This window comes from Macadamia integrifolia, chromosome 1 (assembly GCF_013358625.1).
Source record: "Macadamia integrifolia cultivar HAES 741 chromosome 1, SCU_Mint_v3, whole genome shotgun sequence".
NCBI lineage: Eukaryota > Viridiplantae > Streptophyta > Magnoliopsida > Proteales > Proteaceae > Macadamia > Macadamia integrifolia.
Genome location: NC_056557.1, coordinates 27,699,257 through 27,704,834, shown reverse-complemented (window position 1 = coordinate 27,704,834; position 5,578 = coordinate 27,699,257).

The following is a 5,578-nucleotide window of genomic DNA, read 5'->3' as shown; positions in this document are numbered from 1 at the left end:
AAAAAAAAAACCCAATAAGATTTTTTGACCGCTTTTTTGACCGAATCCTTAAATTAATCGTCCGAATTATTCCGAATAATTCTCCGCTCGAAAAATTCCCGAATCCGAATTTGCTAACTATGATATTTCCACTGTAGCATGACATCCCTGGTCTTGGAGGTGGTATCGGTGTAACCTTGAAGCTTTTGATTGTCTGAGATATAACATCTTATATACTTTTGGTGGTAAAAATGTGTATATGGTGCCACTATCTAAGATCACATTCCCAGGAGGACCAAATAGCTTTGGAGAAAGATTAAGACTTTGAGATCCCACTTCAATTTCGATTGGATTGACATGATAATGGTTATCAAATGTGAAGGGAGTAGTTTGGCCACTGGTTTCTGCATATGGACCAATGATCACATTACCTTTAGAAGAAGGATCACTTGCATTGCCCAAGCAATAAGAAAATTGTTGGGGTACATCACTTTTAAACTGAGAAACCAGTGACAAATTGGTTGCAGAAAGGCCTAATACTCCAGGAAAATGGTTACATATAGACATATCCGGCACATTACGGCAAAAAATTTCTGAGCCGACAGGTTAGATTGGAATCTCCCACCCATTTCACGCAAACACTTTAGTGACCGACGGATCGCTATTCTTTTCATCTAAGCCGTTCAATCTTCTATTGCTGCAACCTACTCTCTCCATCAACGTTGCCCCTTCTCTTTCTCCCCTGTCTCGCCGCTAAAACCTACACCTCTTGAGATCGGAGATGGGGACTCCTTGGGTTCTTAAGTTTATCGAAACTAGAGATTCAGTCCAGTTTCGAAGGTTCCAAATATTGCGGGAGGGTCAGGTTCAGCTCCAACCTGTGATCAGTCCTGTAGCCTTGATGGTTGCAGATATCGCAGGATGGATCGAGGTTCTGCTAATTGTTTGAGGAATTCTATTCTGCTCTTAGCCATCAATTTTCCTTCTGGTCATGAATCATCTCTTCGGCATGCAGAGGTAAAGGGAGGGCATAGAACGTTTATTTTCTGCCAGAGTTGGTTCAGATGCGGGTCCATATAGTCCCACGTCTTGAATGACATCCAATTGTCTCGTGGGGTTGTCCGACTTTCCATGGCCAGAAATGACAAGTCAAGTTTAGAATCATGACAGTTGGAAATCGCCTGTCATGTGGGGAGACGGGAGAGACGGAAAAAATTTAGCTGCGAACTAGCTGTAACCTTATTCGCAGTCAAAAGAAATGGAATAATTCTCTATCTTAGGGTTTATAAAGATTTTATTAAATTATATTATTTTTTAAAATATTCTCTTAAATTCTATTTCTTGGACTGCTACGGGATTGCAGCCACAACTCAGGCAACAGGTAAATTTGATCCACAAGAGACAATTTGGTGGATAAAATTTGACTACCACTGTTGCTTTGGTTGATCTCAATTAGCTAAAATCCTACTAACCGCCAATGAAATAAAATCTAAAAGAATTACTTATATGAAGTGAGAGGATTAATTATTCTATTTCATTGGTTTTCAGTCAGAGTTACAGTCAATCCGGATAATTATCAATTTTTTTTTTTTCAATTTATCCATTTTGGTACTCCTTTTGCTTATAAAAATTCCTAGATATTAAAGAGGACGTGATTTGTAATTTGTGAACGAACAAGAATACATGAAAACCTGGAAGAAAGTTGCATAGAGATGGTGAAGCACAAGTGCCAAACACAGGCATTCCGACAGAGCCTACTTTAGCCGGCAAGGTTTGGTTATCAGAGTTAGACACCTTGATGCATCCTTGCTGGGTCGGACACCGAAACAGTAGGTTCAGTCCTATAGAAATGTAGATGGAACTTGTCTTCCATCTCTCCCCAGTTTTGTATAGAATTGACCGACAAGTTGGTGTACCATGTGATGCCCCGCCAGTCAACGAGCTGAGAAATAACCTCAACTTCAAAACGTCACTTGCCCCTACTGTCCCACACTAGATGGTGAAGTGAGCAATATGCTCTACGGTTGACAGTAGGGGTGTCAATCCCTCGGTCTGGCTCGGTTTTGATTTGGATTGAGTCGGTTTTGGTGTGAGAAAGTTGAAATCGAAATCGAACTAATAAAGAAATTTCGATTTCGATTTGATTTCGGTTTCGGTGCAGTTTGATTTTGGTTTGTCTTCGGTTTCTTAAATCGATTTATAACCGGGTTGGTTTTGGTTTTTGGTCTAGTTTGGATTCGACTTTCCATACAAATGTATACAAAACTATGCAAATTTTGATTTTTTTAATGAATTTTGGAGTGTTTCAGTTTCTTACCGGTTTGGTTTCGGTTTCGGTCTGGGTTTTGAGCCGGTTTTGGTTTGGTTTCGGATTCATCCGGTTTTCGGTGCGATTCGATTTGGTTTTGGGGTTGCAATACTCGAAACTGAACCGAACCAATAAGGCTTTGGTTCGATCGATGTTGTTATCGGTTCGGTCCAGTCGGTTTTACCGATTCGATTTAGGAATTGACACCCCTAGTTGACATGTTATCCTCCTCAGAAAATTAAGAAAACTCTGGTATCTTCAAGTTTCTACCAACATCGACCAAGTCCAAATACTCGGGATAAGATTTTTGGTATATTGGCCTTGTAATTGGTCTGAAAGCTCCTGAATTATCCTAATTAATTCCTCATCACGGTCAACTAGCATAGAGTTCCCTTGACCGACAAGCGGCTCTGGCATGAGTGGGATCGGATTCCTTTGACCGTTCTCCATATGGTCAACCCCGTTACCTCATTCCACACCGCCCCTCGGGGGTCTGGTTTGTTTTGACAAGGGATGGTGGTCCTGCTACCATTTCCTCCATTCCTCTTCTCAATGTGGCCTTGGTGGTTAGTTGGGTGTGCTTGACCACCCAATGATATGGCATTTGCCCCCGTTGCGTCCATGTTGGCCAGCGCATACCATGAACTATTCACTAGGGCATTGTTTTCCCCTGCAGCGGCTGTGTTAGCTGGTGCATACCATGACCCTTGTTGGTAAGGATGGTTGGTGTACATTACCTATGCATGTTGGTTTTGATTGATTCCAACATTACCCTCTTGAGCTGGAATCCTCGCGTCTCTGTTCTGTTCTCCAAAACCTAGAGGGTTGCTTGAAGAGGCCATGTTGGAATTGGCCTAGCTAGTCGACCGAATGTGCGGTGTTAGGAGATTCAGCATCTTTTCAAACATTCGATCAATTCTAGTGCTCATTGATTGGGCTATCATCCGGTGCATGTTCTCGGCCAAAGACCGAAAAACTCCTTGCATGGCAATTGCCAAGTGCTTAGTTATATTGTTAGTCACCACACCCAACTGATCTCCGGAAGACGGGATCTTTGCTTCTGGATTTGGGCTTGAGGCTTATGGAGAATTCGGAATTTTCCGTTCCTCAAAGAGTGTCTGGAATTTCCTCTTATTTGGACCACCATGCTTGAGAGGGTCCCACTAGGCATGCAAAAAAGATGTTGGTGCGAAATTCCCCTTGATCCCTCAAGACATTGTTGACTGTATCGATTTTCTCTTAGGCGTGCCAGAATCCTTCCCGATCGGAATCAAAGTGATCTGATTTCAATCAAGCAACTGGAATCTGGAGTCCCCTCTTGCTCCGATCGCTCCAGGGAATTTAGACAAGACAAGATCAAGCTCATAAGACAAGTTAGAAGACTGAAACAGAAGAATCAATCTATTCCTTGAGACAAATTTTGAGTACAAGGCACAAGAGTCCACAAAAATGGAGACATGTAAAAGAGTTACATGAAATGCTAAATGAGAGAGTCCTAAATTATGACTAAGGATGCTCTTTGGATTGAATCTGACTAGGCAGCGGTACTTGTTGTGATTCAAAATCAATCTATCCCATGGTTTGCGGCTCAAGATTGGTTTTCAGTTAAGAGTTTTCTAGACTCAATAAACTGGAAGGTCCCTTACTGCTTTCGTGAAGCTAATGGTGTGGTAGATTTCCTTTCCAAGGATGCTGCTAAATCGGGTTCTTCGGAGATAAATATTATTTTTCCTTCGCATATCAGATTTGAGATTGCGCATGATGCTGCTTCGAGGCCTCTGTTTCATTTATGTTAGTTTTCTTTGCTGATGGCCATGTCGAAGATGGGGGTAAATCATATTGACTAAGTTGTATTTTTATTTTCTCTATTTTTTAATAAAAAATTTTATCTCTAGCCAAAAAAAAAAAAAATCGTCTAACACTAGAAAGTTAACAAAACGGATAAAGGATTGCATTGTTAATAAGGGTTTTGTGCTGTTATGTTGATCCCCTTTTTTGCCGAAATTCCTTCCCTTAAATAGGATCTCCTTTTAGTTAGGCAACTGTCCCATACGAGCACCATTAAATAACTACCCCCACTACATTGCCCTTTATTATAAGCATGACACCTGTCCAACGGCCATATCCTTTCCCAGCACGTCTCCATTCCCTCTACGCAGACCATGTAACCATTGGCCAATAGCTTTGACGCTCCACCTACGTCTCTCCCTCTTGTATGGACACCATGTCACCGCTTATGAGGGAATTTCAAAATTTTCCCACCAAAAACCTCAATCGCTGCGTCAGATTGAATCAACTGCCCATTTTCTGTAGAAAAACTGTTTATATATTTTCATCGATGCATGTTCATGTTTGAGATACAGGTCTACTCTTGTCAAACTGGTATGGTAAAGGGTGCCTAACTAGGGTCGGATAAATCCATAATTAAGCTGATAAGCTCCACAATTAAGCTCAATAATTTAATAATCCTCAACTACTTATCCTTTTGGATTCTCACTGATGCAATTGGGCTTCTGTTGGCCTTTGCTTTTTTATTTTTTGGGCATGTGGCTGCTTTAGTATGCTCCTTATCCACCCTAGCTACAACCTTTATAATTGCCACTTCAATTTTTTTATTCACACCAACATAAAAATGCTGGTGTTTCTTTCTCTTATTCGGCATGTGACTGCTTTAGTTTTGCTTTTCACCCATCCCACAATCTTCATAATTTCCACTTCTAATTTTGTCCTCACCCACATAAAGTAAAACGTACAAGTTTGATCATGCATGGATGCCTCATAGCTTTAGAATCATATTAATTTTGCAAAATAAAGAAAAGGTAAGAGAACGATAAAGGATTACGCGTTAATGTTTAAACTAATGGAAGAGTGCATAAGGATATCCACCAGTGAACATACAAGGGGCATGGGAGCAAGAATCTTAACCAATCTAACCCTAAGTTGGTCTGGGATATCAGTCCAGCCCTGATTGATGGGTCAGATTCATCCAGATTAATTATGAAAGCCCTTAATTTTTTTTATTTAAAGGCCGAGCTATAAAGGCCGAGCTAACCTTGATTGACCTTGACTCCCATGTATTTTGCTATTTGTATTCCTATAAACACTAAAATAAAAAGAGAAAGATGAAACATCACCAACACCCACTAAAAAACGAGAATATGAAACATTACCAATGTCTTAAAAATATTATTAACATGCATACTAAATCAAGAAATTATATACTGATATATCGCTAACATGTAAATCCAAATATTAAAATGAAAAATAATTCATATAAAAGTTCTTCCCCCC